The sequence below is a fragment of the Schistocerca americana genome, chromosome 9, assembly GCF_021461395.2.
Source record: "Schistocerca americana isolate TAMUIC-IGC-003095 chromosome 9, iqSchAmer2.1, whole genome shotgun sequence".
Taxonomy (NCBI): Eukaryota; Metazoa; Arthropoda; class Insecta; order Orthoptera; family Acrididae; genus Schistocerca; species Schistocerca americana.
Genome location: NC_060127.1, coordinates 72268676 through 72291177, shown reverse-complemented (window position 1 = coordinate 72291177; position 22502 = coordinate 72268676). Strand labels below are relative to the sequence as shown.

At 40.7% G+C, this 22502-nt stretch overlaps 1 pseudogene; it reads left to right on the top strand.

Moving 5' to 3' along the window:
* LOC124551024 overlaps window positions 1-22502 on the top strand; it is a 76470-nt pseudogene that overhangs the window by 30748 nt on the left and 23220 nt on the right.

Genomic DNA, 22502 nt, shown 5'->3' with positions numbered 1-22502 from the left:
TACAGCTTTGTACCACTTCCGCACACTAAATAATATTAAAAAAAAAATTTAAGGTTTTCATTTGACTTACCCTCATACTGAACTCACAGTTCCTCTAAACTGACAACATGGTCAATGTGAACAAACGAGGAGTATTCGTGCATTAATAGAAAAGCCAGCAAGGAAGTGCTGTAACAAAGTATGTGTGAAAAGCCTGCACACAGAATAGTGGTTTGGAGTGGGGGGGGGGGGGGGGGGGAGTTCTTGGAGCTTGGTTCCAATTTGAGATAGAAAGGTAAGATGAAGTTCTGCGTCATGGCCCTAGACAGGGTGATCGGGCCCAACTGATCACTGTGTCATCATCTGCCGATGATGCAATTGGATGTGGTAGGGGGGTGGGCATGTTGTCAGTACACTGCACCCCCAGTCATCGTCGGGTTTCTTGACCTCAGTGAAATTGGGAATTACCAGGGTCAGGGAAATGACATTGAAGGACTAGGCCCCTTAAATATAATTTTCCCTTGGACAAAAACATTTACTTTTCTATATTTTCTTTGATAACAACCGACCCCCTTTGGAAAACAGGTAGAAAAATTGAAGTTAACTAGCCATTTCAGGAGTTCAAAACGGTGAGTGAGACAGCTGTTAAATTACAGTAATAATGACATCAAGCATATTCAGGAAATAAGACCTTAACAATATTGTCCATTTAAAAAAATTAAACAATTTTTAAATAAACCAGCCAATTAAAATAGTTCTAGATAAATTGGTTCAAGAGAATTCAAATCCAAGACATTAGGTAGACTCCTGAAAGATAAATATGAACAAAGATAACATAGGGATTACCCAAAAGGATTACACAAAAAATTAACAATAAAACTTAGAACAAGAGTACAATATGTATTAAACATTAAAGAGAAAATTTCCTGTGCAAAGTCAGTTGATCAAAGCCCCTTGGCTGACAACAAAATTTAATTTACAGTGCAAGTCAGATAGAATAAGACACTCAACTTGAGCACAGACACCCAGTACACGCGTCTGCAAACGAATAGCAAGCCAGGCTAAGAAATAGTAGAGAGCTGTGCACACGGCCACAACTAAGCCACCAACATGGAATATTCTCTTTAGTAAGTGCTGTTTACAGACAAGGAAGATAACTGTCTGATTGGATTATACTACAAGTAAAGTTATGGTTTAACCGTGATTGCACTTATAGAGCATTTCGCATAAGTTGATAAGCCCTAGGAAGTAGGATTCACTGACAGAACTACAGAAAGGGAGCTGTAATTTCTTCCAGGAAGAAAAATAATAAACAACTCGCTTGGGTCTTATCATTACCTGGTGCTCACAACATGCTTGAAAGTGCTGGATAAAAGTAACACCAGAGAGCCCATGAGCTTCTAAAACATCGTGAAAATGAACATTAAAACTTAAAACAACTGGTTCTCTTCATCAGAATTGTAAAACAAACCCAAATTAAAAATAAAAAACAACTAGATAAGACATAGCCCCCCTGATACAGATACACAGACAACAGGGTTCATAACATAACCATAAAAACATTAAAAATGGCAATTTTTTTTGAGAGAGAAGGCTGACCGGCAGATTAAGACAAGTTACTTCAAAATCACACAGAGCAGATAGTGCAATACACTATTCCTAAAGCCACAGGGACAAGTAACAAAGCATTCATGATGACTCAGTGAACATAAACTGGAACATCTGTTCAAACAGCTTGCGGAGTGGGAAATCAGTGCACAGAGCTAAACAACTAGTTGTGCACAACATAAGTGAACAAGCCCTTTGCCTTCTTCCCATTTCTGGCAAAGAAGAGTGAATGACGACCCGGAAAAGACGTCATGCCGATCCACACTGTGTGTATGTTGTTCCAAGCACCGCTGCCACCCCCAGCTCCACACTGTGTGAGAACTCCTGTCAGCTGCCTGCACCACACTCTTTGGAGGCTGCTCTCCCTTTTCATGACTCTAGTAGCTGCTTTTGAAGACCAGGTGAGGCAGCGATAACTGTATAAGGGAGTAACATATTCCCCCTAATGAGACGCCAGTGATAAGTTATCGACAGTGAAATGAGCCACCATGTCTCAAACTGATCCCAATTGGTTGAGTACCTTCTCAGTTTGCCTCACAGGATTCACCCCATTCCAGAGAATGAGTGAAATATTCTTATGTACGATACGAAGCCATGCGTATTTATAACAATAGGCAGAACATAAATTAGCACAGTAACAGAAGTATTATTAAATTTCTTTGAAAACAATTATTTAAAAAAATGCAACTTCAGTTCACAATTATGAAGGAAATAAGACACTCTGTTTTTAATGCTGATCATTTATGTATTTTCAGTATTGTAAAAACTGTTGCATATTAACATTTTTTGAGTTTTTTCATTTGTGGGATTCTCATTTCTCTATGAAAATCCTCTCTCTTATTTTGTTGTGGTCTTCAGTCCTGAGACTGGTTTGATGCAGCTCTCCATGCTACTCTATCCTGTGCAAGCTTTTTCATCTCCCAGTACCTACTGCAACCTACATCCTTCTGAATCTGCTTAGTGTATTCATCTCTTGGTCTCCCTCTACGATTTTTACCCTCCACGCTGCCCTCCAATACTAAATTGGTGATCCCTTGATGCCTCAGAACATGTCCTACCAACCGATCCCTTCTTCTGGTCAAGTTGTGCCACAAACTTCTCTTCTCCCCAATCCTATTCAATACTTCCTCATTAGTTATGTGATCTACCCATCTAATCTTCAGCATTCTTCTGTAGCACCACATTTCGAAAGCTTCTATTCTCTTCTTGTCCAAACTATTTATTGTCCATGTTTCACTTCCATACATGGCTACACTCCATACGAATACTTTCAGAAATGACTTCCTGACACTTAAATCAATACTGGATGTTAACAAATTTCTCTTCTTCAGAAACGCTTTCCTTGCCATTGCCAGCCTACATTTTATATCCTCTCTACTTCGACCATCATCAGTTATTTTGCTCCCCAAATAGCAAAACTCCTTTACTACTTTAAGTGCCTCATTTCCTAATCTAATTCCCTCAGCATCACCCGACTTAATTAGACTACATTCCATTATCCTTGTTTTGCTTTTGTTGATGTTCATCTTATATCCTCCTTTCAAGACACTGTCCATTCCGTTCAACTGCTCTTCCAAGTCCTTTGCTGTCTCTGACAGAATTACAATGTCATCGGCGAACCTCAAAGTTTTTATTTCTTCTCCATGAATTTTAATACCTTATTCGAATTTTTCTTTTGTTTCCTTTACTGCTTGCTCAATATAAAGATTGAACAACATCGGGGAGAGGCTACAACCCCGTTTTACTCCCTTCCCGACCACTGCTTCCCTTTCATGTCCCTCGACTCTTATAACTGCCATCTGGTTTCTGTACAAATTGTAAATAGCCTTTCGCTCCCTGTATTTTACCCCTGCCACCTTTAGAAATTGAAAGAGAGTATTCCAGTCAACATTGTCAAAAGCTTTCTCTATGTCTACAAATGCTAGAAACGTAGGTTTGCCTTTCCTTAATCTTTCTTCTAAGATAAGTCGTAAGGTCAGGATTGCCTCACGTGTTCCAATATTTCTACGGAATCCAAACTGATCTTCCCCGATGTCGGCTTCTACCAGTTAGCTATAGACTTATTAACACTGAGAATTCCTCATGTGCCTTCAGAAAACACATACTTTCATAAATATACATAGGGCTGTGGTTTTAAATACTTGAAAGTTCCCTTATGTGAGTCTCTTTTTCAAGTGTGAGTGAGTGTTTAGCCAGACTGGTATTGCCCCAAACTCTGTGCCATATCTTGATACGCCATGCGTGGGTGAAAAGTAAGTATGTCACATAGTTTCAAACTTTCAGTACTACAGGAGTGTCTAAGCATTATTGGAACATAACAATATTTAGTTGTAGATGTTCATTTACATCTATGCTCTGCAAGCTACCTTATAGTGTGTGGTGGAGTATCAGTGACAGTTTTCCTGTTGAAACTGTGAATGGCTCACAGGAGGAACGATTTTTGGTAAGCCTCTGTGTGAGCTTGAATCTCTCTAATTTTAGCTTTGTGATCTTTTCTGAGTTATACGTAGCAGGAAACAATATATTGGTTGACCCCCCCTAGGAATGTCTGCTGTTGGTACTTTAACAGTGATGCGAAATGCTTCTCTCACAGCATCTGGCACAGAGTTGGTGGAGCATCTCCAGATACTTCCATGCTTATTACATGAACCTGTGACAAAATGCACTAATCTTCTCTCTTTCCTCTATCGACCTCTCCGGTACCCGTTCCAGACCAAAGAGATATATTAAAGTACATGTTAAACGAGGGTTTTGTAAGCTACATCCTTTTGTGAGTGGACTACACTTCCTGAGAATTTATTTCAATGAATCTGTCCGGTATCTGCCTTACCTGCGATTAGTTTTATGTGGTCATTCCACTTTAAATTGCTCTATGCCGTACTCAGACAATGGATGGTCTAGGTCGGAATATCCATAACCTCTGCTCCTTTCGTTTCCCGTACTCGTTCCCCCATGCCCTCCCTCTCCTGACAGTGTTCCTGGAGCCCTGTCCTGCCACCTCTAGTCCCTGCACACCCCACCAGGCAGTGCTGATTCCTCTTCATACCCTTCTATCGGTCTCCCTTTCCCACCCCATTTGGGATCGTTGTTCTCATTCAATACATTCCAGTTGCATTCAAGTGGAGTCGCAGGAGACGGCGGTCTCGTGTGTGTGTGTGTGTGTGTGTGTGTGTGTGTGTGTGTGTGTGTGTGTGCATTTGCGCGCACGTGTATGTATCTGTGTGAGAGAGAGAGAGAGACATACAGAGGTATACTTGCTTGTATGAATGTGTGTGTGTGTGTGTGTGTGTGTGTGTGTGTGTGTGTGTGTGTGAGAGAGAGAGAGAGAGAGAGAGAGAGAGAGAGAGAGAGAGAATTTCTTCTCTAAAGATGGGTTTGACTGGATGTTTATACGTAACAGTGTGTCTGTCAGACTGTCTGTGACTAAATGTGTCATCTTTATGGTAAGTAGCAGTCTCTGCTAATATTGCCTATACATGTGCTCCTAGACATTTCTGCTTCCAGTGACAGTTCTGAAATCATGGAATAATGGGTCTTTCTGTATATTTGTGTGTAGTGTGTTACATTTGTTTATGTTGAGGGTTTGTTGCTAATCCCTGCACCAAGTGCTGATCTTCTGTAGGTCTCTTTGCATTTCTGTATAATTTTCAGCTGTTGCAACTTCTCTGTACGCAACTTTTTTGTGAAAAGTAATGGTCCTTTAACACTCCATTTGGGTTGCCCGCAGTCACTTTTACATCGGAAAATTTCTCTCCAACAAGACAAAGTTCTGTTTCCTAGAAACTCTGGAATCCATCCACACATCCAGTTTGATATTTTCCATGCTCTTATTTTGTTCATTAGACAGCAGTGTATAACTGTACCGAATGCCATTTCCAACTCTAGGACCACGGCATCAACCCGGGTGCCTGTATCTTCTTTCTGGATCTTGTGCACGAACAGAGTGAGCTCACTTTTATACGATGATTGTTTGTGAAAGTCATGCTAATTCCTGCAGACCAAATTTTCAGGTTGCAGACATGTCATATGTAAAAGATTGCTTGTCAGAGATATAGACCAGTAGTTCTGTACATCTGTTTGATGACACTTCTTGAAAACGGGAATGACACATGCTTTTTTCTGATCGCTAGGAACACTGTAATCTATGGAGAACTGCTGCTGGAATAGTATTAGTAGCTATTTCTCATACACCATGTAGGATTGTATTGATATCCCTCAGGTCCAGTGGCCTGATATGTAATATCGCAGTTGGAAAGTAATATCTAAGCATTGTATTTGCAGATTAACAGCTTAAGATAAAATCTGGAGTTATCTCATTTCTATTATTTTGACAGAAAGGTAAAGTCCTGAGTATACAAATCCATCTTAAGATCATACCTTGCATCTTAAGATCATACCTTTTTTAAAAAAAAAAAAACTCCTCTTATACCCATTTCAGCATCGATAGTTAAATTTTAAGCCACCAGGGAGCATCGTTTGTAGCCTGGCTGTTGCGTTTTTGTTAAGCTGGTTGCCACTAGGTATCGTCTTTACTGTGTGCAGCTTTCAGTACATGACACCAAAAGGCATGATTTCAGCCTCACTCCTGTATTGTTGTTTAGGCAATGCTTTCAAAACAGGGTGGCTATAGTGATCCCGAGTTTGACATTGAATTTAGCGGCTCTTAAAGTGAAGAAGAATGTGACGCTACTTCAGTAGAGACTGAAAGTGATGACAGTTCATGATTTGAGTGACAAGTGCTGATCAGTGGTACAAGATAAATACATCCATTGTGCTCCGGCCAACTCCTCCAAGATTTATGTTCACAGGAAACCATTGTGCAATACATGGTTAGACTTCGCAGCTGCACAGAAACTAGAAAAAATGACTTGAAGTTCCACGATACTTTAGTGAGTCCAGTAAATCATTATTTTGAGTATTAAAAGTTATCTTTTTATGTCTATATGTAATGTAATTAATTATACAGGGTGATTCAGAAAAATGTTTGCAAACTGATGTGGTGCATCGGGCATATAAAAAGGATCATAAAATAAGCAGATGTTGTAAATGCCTTTCAGGGCAACTATATGGCATTACAGTTATTTGGTCACATGATATAAATGGACACCCACTACAGGAGATGTTCAAAGTTTTGTCCAGATGCGTTGAGACACACTTGACACTGAGGCTACATTGAACAGCGCATCCTCTCAGAGATACTTGGTGTACCTCAAAGACATCCTGCTGCTGCAACAATCCTGCCCACCAGGTCCTCCAGTAATTTAACAGGTGTTTCATACACAAGGCCCTTCAGATACCCCACAGGAAAAAATCGATTGCGGACAGACTGGGTGATTGTGGTGACAATGCGAGTGGTCCACCGCGACCGATCCAGGTGCTGGGAAAGGTAGCCTGCAGATGTGCCCTAACTTGTCTGCTGAAATGCCTGGGGGCTGCACATACTGCAGTCGAATGCTGCAATGAATAGGTATGGGAACATTATTCAACATGTCTGGCAGAAAATCTCTCATGAATATGAGGTACGTGCAACCGTCAGTTTGGTCCAGGAGAATGTACAGCCCAATTAAACAGTCTCCAACAATGCCAGCCCACACGTTAATGGTAAATTTGCACTGTGAGGCATGCATACTTGTAGCATGTATGTTCACATCTGCCCACATATGCAAGTTATGAAAATTCATCACACCCTTGAGTGAGAATGCAGCCTAATCGGTGAAGAACACAATCTGTGTGAAGCTTCAGTCTGCAGTGGATTCCTGCAGAAACCACCACACAGATCCCATGCACTTATTATTGTCCCCTGGTTGTAGTGCCTGGACGTGTTGGAAATGAAAAGGGTGAAATGGAACTTTCACCTTGTATAGTGTGCAAGATAGAGGGTTGGTGGACACCAGTGGTGTAGGATACACGTTGTGTCCTTGTTGATGACGTAAGCTGCACCCTTTCAACATTGCCTTCATCCGCTGTAGCTATCCGTATTGTTCGTTGACAACCAGGTACCCACTTGTGCACATCGAATGAGCCGGTTTTGCACAGTTGGCGATGGAGGATGGAGAATAATGTGTGGTGTGGCACCCTTCTATCAGGATATTTCACATGATAAAATAACATGATCTGTTTGTGCCATAAATCAAATGCATCTCATCCATTTCGAGGTACATGTAGCTAGCCACGCTACTAATACATTACGTAATTTGTGCAGGCAATGGAAGCCCATTGTAGATGCTTCCATTGTGTGAATGGCAACAGTCTCTCTGCACTCCAGTGTTTGTATAGTAACACTCTCTTGTGACTGTAGTGCCCTCTTGTGGCATTTGTGACTCTCGGTTTCCATGTGATTACTGATCTTTGATCTATGCCTGATGTGTCGTTTCAGTTTGTAAATGTTTTTTGAATCACCCTGTAGGATGTTTTGCATTAATAAAAATAGTAGTACACTATTGGCCATTACAATTGTTACGCCACGAAGACGACATGCTACAGACGCGAAATTTAACCGACAGGAAGAAGATGCTGTGATATGCCAATGATTAGCTTTTCAGAGCTTTCACACAAGGTTGGCTCCGGTGGCAACACCTACAACGTGCTGACATGAGGAAAGTTTCCAACTGATTTCTCATACACAAACAGCAGTTGACAGGCGTTGCCTGGTGAAACGTTGTTGTGATGCCTCGTGTAAGGAGGAGAAATGTGTACCATCACATTTCCGACTTTGATAAAGGTCGGATTGTAGCCTATCTCGATTGCGGTTTATCATATCGCGACATTGCTGCTCGCGATGGTTGAGATCCAATGAGTGTTAGCAGAATATAGAATTGGTGGGTTCAGGAGGGTAATACAGAACGCTGTGCTGGATCCCAATGGCCTTGTATCACTAGCAGTAGATATGACAGGCTTCTTATCCGCATGGCTGTAACGGGCCGTGCAGCCACGTCTCGATCCCTGAGTCAACAGATGGGGACGTTTGCAAGAGAACAACCATCTGCACGAACAGTTCGATGATGTTTGCAGCAGCATGGACTATCAGCTCAGAGACCGTGGCTGCGGTTACCCTTGACGCTGCATTACAGACAGGAGCACTTGCGATGGTATACTCGATGATGAACCTGGGTGCACAAATGGCAAAACGTCATTTTTTTGGATGAATCCAGGTTCTGTGTACAGCATCATGATGGCGCATCAGTGTTTGGTGACATCGCGGTGAACACACATTGGAAGCGTGTATTCGTCATCGCCATACTGGCGTATCACCCGTCATGATGATATGGGGTGCTTTTGGTTACACGTCTTGGTCACCTCTTGTTTGCATTGACGGCACTACGAACAATGGACGTTACATTTCAGATGTGTTACGACCCGTGGCTTTACCCCTCATTCGATCCCTGCGAAACCCTACATTTCAGCAGGATAATGCACGACCACGTGTTGCAGGTCCTATTACGAGCCTTTCTGGATACAGAAGATGTTCGACTGCTACCCTGGCCAGCACATTCTCCAGATCTCTCACCAAGTGGAAACGACTGGTCAATGGTGGGCGAGCAACTGGCTTGTCACAATACGCCAGTCACTGCTCTTGATGAACTATGGTATAGTGTTGAACCTGCATGGGCAGCTGTACCTGTACACGCCATCCAAGCATATCAAGGCCATTATTACGGCCAGAGGTGGTTGTTCTGGGTACTGATTTCTCAGGATCTATGCACCCAAATTGTGTGAAAATGTTATCACATGTCAGTTCTAGTATAATATATTTGTCCAATGAATATCTGTTTATCATCTGCATTTCTTCTTGGTGTAGCAATGTTAATGGCCATTAGTGTATTTTTTGGAACATAATTTGAAAGGAATTCAGTATATTAAGCGGTCAAATTTGTAACTTAACAACAGAAGCTCTAACTCATGCGTTATGTAATTTGTGCAGGCGATGGAAGCCCAGGTAGATGCGGGCCGTGCCTTGTCGATAGGTCTCTCCAACTTCAGTGCCGAGCAGATAAAAACGCATCTGGCGGTCAGCACAGGTCAGACCAGCGAACTTGCAGGTGGAGCTCCATGTCTACCACCAGCAGCGGGAACTGCGTGCCTTCTGCCGGGCTCTGGACATCACAATCGTCTCGTACTTCACTCTCGGTTCTCCTCGCTACTACAGCTACATTGAAAACCTGGGCTTGGATGTTAGTAGGTAAAGCAAATACTCCCAGCCATCAGATTCTATAACTCATTGTTTGTAAGGAAAGTTCTTATTTGGAAAATAGGGAAGGGGGGCTCTCTCCTGGCTCTTTTACTGATTCCAATTTATGTCAACAATGTGTCTACAGCTGGGAATGGTGATAAGTGCCAATTTTTGTGTGTTTGCAGATGACACCAGCATTGTAACAGAAAATCTGTGAACACCCTCACCCATAACATATCACCAAAAGTTTGTACCTGGTTTGCTGTTAGCTCAGTTTATGCTAACCTTAACAAGATAAATTTTTGGGTAGTTTCAATCATTGAGCCACAAAAATCAGAGGACTAGACAGTGAAAATCAGTAACTGGAAGTTAACAATATAGAAAAAGATAGATTGCTACTTACTGCAAAGAATACATGTCAAGTTGCAGACAGGCACAATTAAAAGACCCTCATATATAGCTTTAGCCACAGCCTTCATCACTAAAGAGACACACACATGCATGCATGCCCCCCCCCCCCTCACACACACACACACACACACACACACACACACACACACAATGGCGGTCATGTGTGCATGAGGTGTGCTTTCTCGTGAGTGAGAGTGTGTGTGTGTGTGTGTGTGTGTGTGTGTGTGTGTGTGTGTGTGTGTGTCTGTCTGTCTGTCTTTCTTTACTGACAAAGGCTGTGGCTGAAAGGTATATGTGAGTGTCTTTTAATCATGCCTGTCTGCAACTTGATGTGTCTTCTTTACGGTAAGTAACAATCTGTATTTTTCTACACTGTTGATATTCCTATCTGGAGCTTCCATTGTTTGATTTAACCAGAAGTTAAAGTTGACAGCACTAAGTTCCTGGATTTTCACTTAGATTCCAAACTAAAGTGGGAACATCACATTTCAGGAACTGTGCACAGATTGAGCTCAGCTGCTTTCGCTCTTACTAGAGGTCACAGAGGAAGCCTAATTTGCATATGTGCACTCCACTGTGTCATGTGGAATTATCTTCTGGAGGGAACTCTTCTCTTGCTCAAAAAAATCATCATTGTTCTGAAAGGAGTGATCAGAATGATTTGCAGAGTGAGACTAAGAACTATCTGTCACAAATTATTTAACGGGCTAGGAATTCCTGCTACTACTTATCAAAATATTTCTTCTCTCGTGTGCTTCCTGATGAACCATACTCTCTTTGAAAGCAGCTCAGCAGTCCACATGCTTAACACTAGATGTAAAAATGACATACACTACCAGTCAAAAAGTCCGCCCCCAGTGCAGGGAGCTGCTGAGAATTCTGTTGCAAACATTATCAACTTTGTTCCCACTGAGCTTAAAAACTTAAGGAATAGTGAATTCCTTTTTCAAAACTAAGCTATACCAATTTCTCCTGAATTACACATTCCACTGTGTTGAGAAATAAGTGATTGAGAGTTTACCAAATAAATATAGCTAAACAGTTTCACGGTTGTCAAGTGTTAAGACAAGTGTTTTATGTGGTTTAGAATAATGACAATATTATGAAAAGGATAGATTGCTACTCACTGTGTAGAGCAGTTGTTGATTCACAGACATGCACAACAAAAAGACATATGTATGTGTGAGCTGTGCTTGCATGAATATTTATGTTTTCTACATTAGAAGAAAATCTTTTGGCTGAAAGCTCTTTTTGTTGTTCCTGTTTTCAAATCAGCATCTCCTCTGTGTAGTGAATAGCAGTATGTCCTTTTAATAATATTGTCATTATTCCATCCTGGATTTTCCAATGTTTGATTATGTGGGTTAGATTATTTTCAATCACTGTACAGTGTAAATATGTATTGTTATTGTACTTTTATTGTTGAACTAATTGTCCTGTAGTACAATAAATGTGCCTGTCAAACGGTCCTGAGGCTGTCACCATTGAAATTTGAAGATAATAATTATTTATTACTATTTTGTTGAAAACTGACATTCTGAGCCCGTGGCTGTGTACAAGATGTAGGTTGACTCTTACGGAGAAGACAACAGCAACCAGCCACTTGTGACAATGCTATTTATTTACTTAAAAAGCGCCTTTACTGATTTCGAACCAAGAAGTTCTCTTTCAGGCGGCTACTTCATGTTAAGATACTTTTGCATTAGCTTTCGCTTTTTGTTTTCCGTAATGTTGAAATTTCCTTGGAGTGGTGGTGTCCTACAACCAAAACAAGATGTGAGACTATGTTTTTTTAACTGTAACTGTGCCTCACAGCAATTTTAAATTGTGTAAACAAATTACTCTAGTGGAGATGGTTTGTTTACCTATGGGAGTACCCAGTATACATTTTATATCATTTTACTTTGGCTGTCTCTAAGTATTTTGCTGTCTTGATCGACAAACTCATCAACTACTTCTCCAATTTTAATTTTTTTTTTTGGGTTCCTTTACTGTTTGCTTAATTGATTGAATAATATTGGTGATAGGCTACATCCCTCTGTCAGTCCCTCCTCACCACTGCTTCACTTTCATGTCGTTAGACTCTTGTAACTGCAACCTAGTGTCTGTACAAGTTATAGTGGAACTTCAAAAAGTGTAGTCCAGCCAATGTTGTCAAAAGGTTTCTCTATATCTACAAATGCGAGAAACGTAGGTTCGCCTTTCTTCAGCATATTCTGTAACATAAACCGTGGAGCCAGTATTGTCTTGCATGTTCCTGCAACGTAATGTATCTTCTCTGAGATCGGCTTCTACAGTTGTTCTACTCTGCTATAGATAATTGTGTAAGTATTTTGCGAATGTGACTTACTAAACTGATAATCTGGTAACACAGTAAAACTCAGTTTTTATGTTTCCACATTTTACATTCATTTTTGTCAGTCTCAACAGAAATCCTATTCTCCCAATACAATGCATTTGTGTTATTAACGATGCTGTGTTACACCATCTCCTACATTTTAAGTTTTCTTTGATGTTATCACAACCTTTAGCATTGATTTTTATACAGATTTCTGCAAAAAGTGCTTTGTATTCCTGCTCAGAGTCAGCCTTGGAACAAAATAGCAAATGCAGACTATACACAGAGTTATTGATTGTGTAACGTAGGGTTAGCACAATAAGCAAGATTTTCATTGTTGCTGTGTTGGGTCATAGTGTTTCTAAGGGTGAGAAAGCATTTTATGTGACTGCCTTAATGATGATCACTATCCAGTGATAGTGACTCTAGTAGTAACCTTCCTTCTGCTCATTGTGTTGGATTAGAACAGCTTTAATTTGTTTCACAGTCATTTATACAAGTAAACTCCACTTTTGAAGATGGCTGTCTCTGTAATGGGCTTTCACGAATCGTCATTACTTCCACATGAAATACACTAATCTGTACTATGCGCGCAATCTTAAGTTGGTATGACCTAATGATGTCAGATGTAAACATTCCTCAAGATGCTTCATAACATCAAAGTTACCACTCTCTTTCTCGCCTGAGACATCCCTGAGCTGAGTGACCTCCCTGTCGTCAACAAGCTGTAGATTCCATACCTATTGTTTCTGTTTACAAAGACTGCCAACTGTAGTGTTATAACCAATATTCTGTTTCAAGTTTTATGTACTGTAATTTTATAATGATTATCAATAATAAGTGTCACATTAGAACACAAGTATCTTTTTATAGTGGTTTCATGAAAGACTTTTGCTGCTGTGTTTTATTTACACCATTGGACACGATCAGAATGAAGAGATAAATCTGCACGCATGTTTGTTCGTGTAAGCACTTGCTTTTTATACTTTGGAGAGACAGGTAGAGCTAATTGCTGTTTAGAAAACAACTCCAATCAATTATTTCAGAGTTATTAAAAAGGCAAAATTTAAATTGTTTTAATTTCATGTTTTGAACAATATAAAGAGAAAAACATTATGCGTAATTTGATCATTTTTGCTTGTTGTGTTTCCTGTGCTTTCCTACATTTTTCACTTTTCTGTACTTTTTGGATGAGTTCACTGAAAAGTGCAAAAAGGGGGTTTTAACTGTATTCGTACCTGCTACCACCTGCCTCATTTGAAATAGGACTTTCCATGAAGTCTTAGTGTACTTCGCACATCTCAAATATGTTGCTCATGGTGTGGAATAGTTTTGTAATGGCAGACTTCCCGAGGATCTCAGTATTTGTGAGGGAATGTTGTCTACACTAGAGAACTCTGTCTGTTTTCTGTGGCATATAAAATGGCCGCTATTCCCTGCAGGAGTCAGCTGCAGTGGGATTAGCCAGCAGTGTTCTCTTCTGAAATATCACATCTAGACAGTTCTATGATACGGCTGCACACATGACAACAGTCAGGTAATATGCTGGCAAAGTTTGTATAGTGACAACAATACCCTTGCATTGCAAAAGAATACAGCTGCATGTAAAGGTGCCTTGGAAATGGAAAAACTAAGAGATTGTTGTAATATCCACTGCACTTATTTTGTCTGGCCCCTAATGATGACATGTGAGAGCACTATCTGTGGAGGAAGGGGGAACTATGTCTTCTTTGTAAAAAATACTGTTTTTCTCTGCAGGTTGATAATTATTACCTCTTATTTCATATTTATGGATATTAAGAACTTGAATGGAAGTCATTTACTAACAAGGGGAGGCCACGACGTTTGGAACGCAGATTTACTGCAAACTTCGTACAATCGTAGTACTCCATGAGGACAACAAAATGTGTAAGCAGTAGCGCATACATCTCAAGCATTATTGAGGAAATCGCAAGATAATTTCGGTTGTCGAATATGTATCTGTGCGTGGCCATTTTAACCATGAAGCGGCTGCAGCCGAGTGGTGCCAACGCGGTAGCTCAGCGTGTTCGGTCACAACGTTAGCTACCTTTTATAATAAAAAAACTGAGTGAACGGATCACCAAACAAACTGAACGGGTGTCATCGGACATCTGCCCTGAACAAATTCAATGAACAATATACAACAAAATGTGCTTTTTTTAAATTTATATATATATATATATATATATATATATATATATATATATATATATATATATATATAGTGTGTTTGGCATTCAAGCCACTGGATCGAGTTCCGTTCGTCAGTTTTTTTTTTTTTATTTTCAACACAGTCATTTTCTTTATTATTTATATTACAATTGATATAATGAGGAAAATACATGTAATCAGATGAAATTTTGTTAAATTTACAATGTTATTTTGCAGTCTACTAATTTTTATTATCACAAATAATGTAATATTCATAACTATCGACTAGTAAACGACCAAATGCATAAAGTCATACTGAACATGTATGCTTGTCCATGATTTGAGAAATCCCTTATACCTGGAAGGAGCCCGAAACGACTTGTTACCTCCAAGTTTTGACCGGCACAGACAGCTTTCAAAAGATGTAAAAGATGTACAATTAATCGTCGCTTTAGACATTACAAGTTACAGGATGGTATTTTTCGTAAAAACATGGAAAACATAAAGTTAAATGGCACAAGCTGCATTGAATAAATGCTATGTTTCTGCATATGCAAGGTCTTTTGACATTTTCTGTGGAAAAACAAACCTTGTTAACATTTTCAAAAACCTCTCTTTCAGATGATAGTTTGGAAGCAAACTATGCATAACGCAGTATTTCCTTAAAAATCGGCGCTGATAATTGGTTATGCAGTATCGAGTGCATTTTAATAGCGTCTTCCGAGAAGCAATTTCTTGTTCTCTTTCGATTAAATACAAACAGTTTTGAAGACATGGACAAGCATACATTTTTAGTATCACTTTATGCGTTTGGTCGTTTACGAGTCAATAGTTATGAATGCTATATTATTTGTGATAATAAAAATTAGTAGACTGCCAAATAACATTGTAAATTTAATCAAAGTTCATCTGATTACACGTATTTTTCCCATTATATCAATTGTAATATAAATAGTAATGAAAATGACTGTGAGGGGGGGGGGGGGGGGGGGGGACTGATGAACGGAACTCGATCCAGCAATCGCCAACCACTTATATTGTTCGCTGAATTTGTTCAGGGCGGACGTCCGATGACACCCATTCAGTTTGTTCATTCAGTTTTTTTATTAGAAAGGGAAGCTAGCGCTCTGACCAAACACGCTGAGCTACCGTGCAATCACCACTCTGCTGCAGCCACTTCATGGTTAAAATGGCCACGCACAAATATATATTCGACGACCGAAATTGTCTTGCGATAGTTTAGGGAATGATTCGATGACTGATTTTCCTGTTGTTATTTGACAGAGATGGTCTGTTAATCCAAGATATTTTACCGCTACATCACATTTTTCCCTGTCCAAATTTGTGGCCACATGGTCAATTACTGATGCAGTTGTTGTAGTAACCCTTGTTGCACTATAGACCAGTAGGGACATGCCAAAACTTTGTAGGATCTTACATGCAACTGCCACCATTCTTCCTGTTTCAGAATACCAAAACAACATCCCCTGAGCGATGCTGTTGTCTTGCGCATTGCCCAGAAACACGGGAAGTCAGCTGCACAGGTACTGCTACGGTTTGTCATGCAGCTGGGAGTGGCCGTCATACCGAAGAGTACTAATCCTGAGCACATACAGCAAAATTTTGATGTGAGTATGTAAACATTTATCGTTCACTATATGTCAGTGTCCATCTTGAAAATTAACACCAGAAAACTTTTTGGAGGGATCAAGATCATTTTTATTATTAGTACTACTACTACAACCACCACCACTACTACTACCACCAGCTGAAAAGGACTTGCTTCACCTCTTTTTCCTCCCTACTAGTTTTCTGAATTGGGAAAAAGGTTAGTGTTCTTAGGAATGGTTCTGGGGAAGGATGATGAGGCCAAGTTGGAGGTAAGGAATTCTGTTTCAGCAGAAGAAAGATAGCTGTACACAATCTGAAAACAGATCCTCACCTAATCATCCTAATTGCAGACAAAGGCTCAAACACTGTCGTTAAGAATCGCAGCAACAACTTGGAAGAAGGCCTCTGCCAATTGTGTGACTCCTCCACTGATAAGCTCGGACAGAGTGATTAATCCCAGAAGTCAAGCATAATGCCCAGTCCCTACTGAATTCTATAGGCCTTTCCTGGAGACTCTCCCTCGGGTCCATTTTGCTCCTCACCCCAACAACACCCAACACACCCGCCTTCTACATACTCCCTAAAACCCACAAACACAACATTCCTGGACATGCTGTTGTAGCTGGTTATTCCGATCCCAATGAAAAAAACTTTGGCTGTCATTGACCAACATGCCCAACCAATTACCTGAAATCTAGCCTCCCACATCACAGACACTGACTACTTCCTTCACCGAATCTCCAACATCACACCCCTTGACGTCCTGGATCCATACTCGTGACTGATGGTGCATCTCCATATACACAGACATCCTCACGTCTGTGGCATTGCCACTATTGAGCACTTCTTCTCCTGACATCCTTCAGACTCCTGACCCATCTCATTCCTTGTACATGTTGTTGTGGTCTTCAGTCCTGAGACTGGTTTGATGCAGCTCTCCATGGCTACTCTATCCTTTGCAAGCTTCTTCATCTCCCAGTACCTACTGCAGCCTACATCCTTCTGAATCTGCTTAGTGTATTCATCTCTTGGTCTCCCTCTACGATTTTTACCCTCCACGCTCCTCTTCTCCCCAGTTCTATTCAATACCATCTCATTAGTTATGTGATCTACCCTTCTAATTTTCAGCATTCATCTGTAACACCACATTTTAAAAGCTTCTATTCTCTTCTTGTCTAAAATATTTTTCGTCCATGTTTCACATCCATACATGGCTACACTCCATACAAATACTTCGAGAAACGACTTCCTGACACTTAAATCAATATTCGATGTTAACAAATTTCTCTTCTTCGGAAATGCTTTCCTTGCCGTTGCCAGTCTACATTTTATATCCCCTCTACTTCGATCATCATCAGTTATTTTGCTCCCCAAATAGCAAAACTCCTTTACTACTTTAAGCGTCTCATTTCCTAATCTAACTCCCTCAGCATCACCCGACTTAATTCGACTACATTCCATTATCCTCATTTTGCTTTTGTTGATGTTCATCTTATACCCTCCTTCCAAGACACTGTCCATTCCGTTCAACTGCTCTTCCAAGTCCTTTGCTGTCTCTGACGGAATTACAATGTCATCGGCGAACCTCAAAGTATTTATTTCTTTTCCATGGATTTTAATACCTACTCCGAACTTTTATTTTGTTTCCTTTACTGCTTGCTCACAGATTGAATAGCATTGGGGAGAGGCTACAACCCTGTCTCACTCCCTTCCCAACCACTGCTTCCGTTTCATGTCCCTCAACTCTTATAACTGCCATCTGGTTTCTGTACAAATTGTAAATAGCCTTTCGCTCCCTGTATTTTACCCCTGCGACCTTCAGAATTTGAAAGAGAGTATTCCAGTCAACATTCTCAAAAGCTTTCTCTAAGTCTACAAATACTAGAAACGTAGGTTTGCCTTTCCTTAATCTTTCTTCTAAGATAAGTCGTAGGGTCAGTATTGCTTCATGTGTTCCAACATTTCTACGGAATCCAAACTGATCTTCCCCGAGGTCGACTTCTACCAGTTTCTTTATTCGTCTGTAAAGAATTCGCGTTAGTATTTTGCAGCTGTGACTTATTAAAACTCATAGTTCCATAATTTTCACATCTGTCAACACCTGATTTCTTTGGGATTGCAATTATTATATTCTTCTTGAAGTCTGAGGGAATTTCGCCTGTCTCATACATCTTGCTCAACAGATGATAGAGTTTTGTCAGGACTGGCTCTCCCAAGGCTGTCAGTAGTTCTAATGGAATGTTGTCTACTCCCGGGGCCTTGTTTCAACTTAGGTCTTTCAGTGCTCTGTCAAACTCTTCATGCAGTATTATATCTCCCATTTCATCTTCATCTACATCCTTTTCCATTTTTATAATATTGTCCTCAAGAACATCGCTCCTGTATAGAACCTCTATATACTCCTTCCACCTTTCTGCTTTCCCTTCTTTGCTTAGAACTGGGTTTCCATCTGAGCTCTTTATTGATATTCATACAAGTGGCTCTCTTTTCTCCAAAGGTCTCTTTAATTTTCCTGTGGGCAGTATCTATCTTACCCTTTATGAGATAAGCCTCTACATCCTTACATTTGTCCTCTAGCCATCCCTGCTTAGCCATTTTGCACTTCCTGTCAATCTCATTTTTGAGACGTTTGTATTCCTTTTTGCTTGCTTCACTTACTGCGTTTTTGTAATTTCTCCTTGTACATATTACCAGCTAAATGCTGACTACAACTAGTTTTCCTTTGAAGTGAAGTTATACAAAAAGATCTGCGGCACATCCAAGGGCACCCTACTCTGCCAACATGTTTTTGGGCTATCTAGAGGAAAATTTCCTGGCCTCCAAGACCCCACAACCCCTAGTTTGGTTCAGGTTTATTGACCTTCAAATCTTGAGTCACAGCCAAGACACCCTATCTGCATTCCTTCACAACCTCACACCTTCTCTCCCATCTGCTTCACGTGGTCCTCCTCTATCCAGTGCGTCACCTTCCTGGACACTGACATCCACCTCTCTGATGGCTCCATTGAAATCTCTGTCCACATTAAACCCATCTAACCGCTAACAGTACCTGCATCTTGACAGCTGTCATCTCTTCCACGACAGCTGTCATCTCTTCCACGCAGCGAAATCGCTCCCATACAGCCCGACGACGCATGGACAGTACATCTGTAATGATAAGAATTCCCTTGCTCAGTATGCTGAAGGTTTCACGAAGACCTTCACAGACAGGCAACACCTCCCAAACCTTGTCCACAAACAGATTTCCTGTGCCATATCCCCAGATGCTCGTAATCCTCTCACCACTTCCAAGAATCAGCTACTAAGGAGTGGACTGGAATGACCAAACTGTATCCTTCACTAGGGCTTCAATTATCTCTCATCTTACCCTGAAATGAGGGACATCCTGCCCAAGATCCTTCCTCACCCCTCCTGAAGTGGTATTCCATCACTCACCCAATCTACACAACATCCATCTCTACACCACTCCGACTTATCACCCATGCCGTAGGATCGTATCCCTATGGAAGGTTCAGGTGCTAGACCTGCCCAATCCACCCACCCAGCACTTCCTTCTCCAGTCCTGTCACTGACTTATCCTACCACATCGGAGGCCGGACCACCTGTTATAAAGCAGCAATGTCATATACTAGCTCTGCTGCCTACACAGCACAGCTTTTTATGTTCATATGATTACTGACCAGCTGTCAACCAGGACAAATGGCCACTGCCAAACTGCTGCCCAGAAAAAAGTTTTCTTCCTTTTGTGTGTGCCTACAGACAACACTTATGCTCTTCTATGAGTGGTCTGCTTTAATCCAAAATTCATCGCTATCAGGATTTCCTTCCAGTGAACTAGGAAGGAACTTTGTGAATGATATGCCTCCTTGGCTGATAGTTTTTTTTTTCATCCCGCGTTACTCCTCTCCTCTTGAGGGCTTCATTATTTTGGTCTGTCCATCTCTTCCTAGGCACCTCTCAATCACTCTTTTTCCTTGGTACCTCTATCTCCAAATACTGATGTCGGGTTAGAGTCAGGTGCATTTGCTTCACATGACGACCATTTCAGACTTGCAGCACTTATCTTTTCCTCCATTGCCAAGTTCACCTCAGGTCTCTCCTTACATATTCATTCCTGACTCTCCCTCCCTCCCTCCCTCCCTCCCTCCCTCTCTCTCTCTCTCTCTCTCTCTCTCTCTCTCTCTCTCTCTCCCTCTCTCTCCCTCCCTCCCTCCCTCCCTCCCTCCCTCCCTCCATCCCTCTCCTCCTGGTGTTTAGTAGAGCTGACTTGAGGCACTTCATGTTACATACTTGCATCTAACTAACTCTCTTCTTTATATATAAAAACAAAGATGAGGTGACTTACCGAACGAAAGCGCTGGCAGGTCGATAGACACACAAACAAACACAAACATACACACAAAATTCAAGCTTTCGCAACAAACTGTTGCCTCATCAGGAAAGAGGGAAGGAGAGGGGAAGACGAAAGGAAGTGGGTCTGCTTGTATCTGTATGTGTGGATGGATATGTGCGTGTGTGCGAGTGTATACCTGTCCTTTTTTCCCCCCAAGGTAAGTCTTTCTGCTCCCGGGATTGGAATGACTCCTTACCCTCTCCCTTAAAACCCACTTCCTTTCGTCTTCCCCTCTCCTTCCCTCTTTCCTGATGAGGCAACAGTTTGTTGCGAAAGCTTGAATTTTGTGTGTATGTTTGTGTTTGTTTGTGTGTCTATTGACCTGCCAGCGCTTTCGTTTGGTAAGTCACCTCATCTTTGTTTTTATATATAATTTTTCCCATGTGGAATGTTTCCTTCTATTATATTGATAACTCTCTTCTTTCTTATTTACAACATAGGTCTCCAGACTGTACATCGCGATTGGCAGGAGATACATTTTGTAGGTGGTCTGTGTAGCTCTTGAAGGGACTCCTTTGTTCCAGATTAGGTTTCGTACTTGGTGGTAGAAGCTGGTTCCTTTAGTTACTCTATTTAAAGCTTCTAGTTTGGCACTTCCATCACTTGATATGACACTACCCAGATAACTGAAACTTTTCACACATTCAGCCTTCTCACCTTCTTGTATATCTCACAGGTGTGGGCGTCCTGCTCATCTTCATTGTCACTGTCTTGCTCTTACTTACAGTTGACTTGAATTCTTTAAATTTTTCATGCCAGTAATCTAGCCTCTGCTGAACCTCTATTGCTGTCTTTCCCCAAATGGTGATGTCACCAGCAAAAGCAAGAGCATTGAGATCTTCATTTTCTTCTTCCTTGATTTCTTTTATGATAGTGTCCATAAGTGTAATGAAGAATAGCATGGAAAATGAACTGCCTTGCTGAACACCTCTCTGTGAAATCGTTTTGATCTTCCACCTCCTACTTTTACACTGCTTTCACAATCTTCATGTAGTACCTGAGCTTTTATAATCAATGAATCGGGGACAGTATCTTTTCTGGGCCATTCCCATATTTTACTCTTTGGTACATTGTAATTTTTTCCCAAATCGAGGAACACTGTTATCAGATTCTATCCTTTTCACTATTACTTCTCCATTAAAATTATTCAAAGTATATTCGTATAAATTACATTTGGTGTTTTTCTTTTGTTTTCAAATAAGTTTTGTTGCTTGTCCTTATGAATCTGTTACACGTAGTTCTGCAATTGAGAAACATTATTCTTCTAAATTTTACCTGCAACAGAGGAATGTCTGTCCTTGCGCTGTATGAGAGTAATACTGTATGATAGTCTTATCGTAAATTGGAGCCTTTTAAAACTGAATGGAAAGTTAGTTGAAGTGGTTGGAATTCGTGTTATTAGTGCTGACATGTCCTTACCTTTCCAGTTCTGTGTTGTTGTTTAGAAGCTTTTTTGTGATGCTGTACTAGGAATATGGAAGAAATTTACAAATTCTGTTGGGAAGATTATGCATTCATCTGAGTTCGCCATTGTATTGATGTATTTAAATATTTTTCTTCTGTATTTGCTGATTTGTTTGTTGAACCCTAGATCACATAAGAACCAGATTGCCCTGTGACACTCTTTGGCAGGCAACCCTCCTTTGGGAACAGCCGCCAGACATTGGCAGTGCCACAGAGTTACTTGTGCAACACTGATTAAGTGGCACTATGGTCGGTAAAAGGCTGTGGCCTTACACTCTGTCATGCATGAGCCAAATGTATGCAGTCGATCTTAGTGATAATGAGCTGGAACTTTATGTATGACCCATTTTTCACAG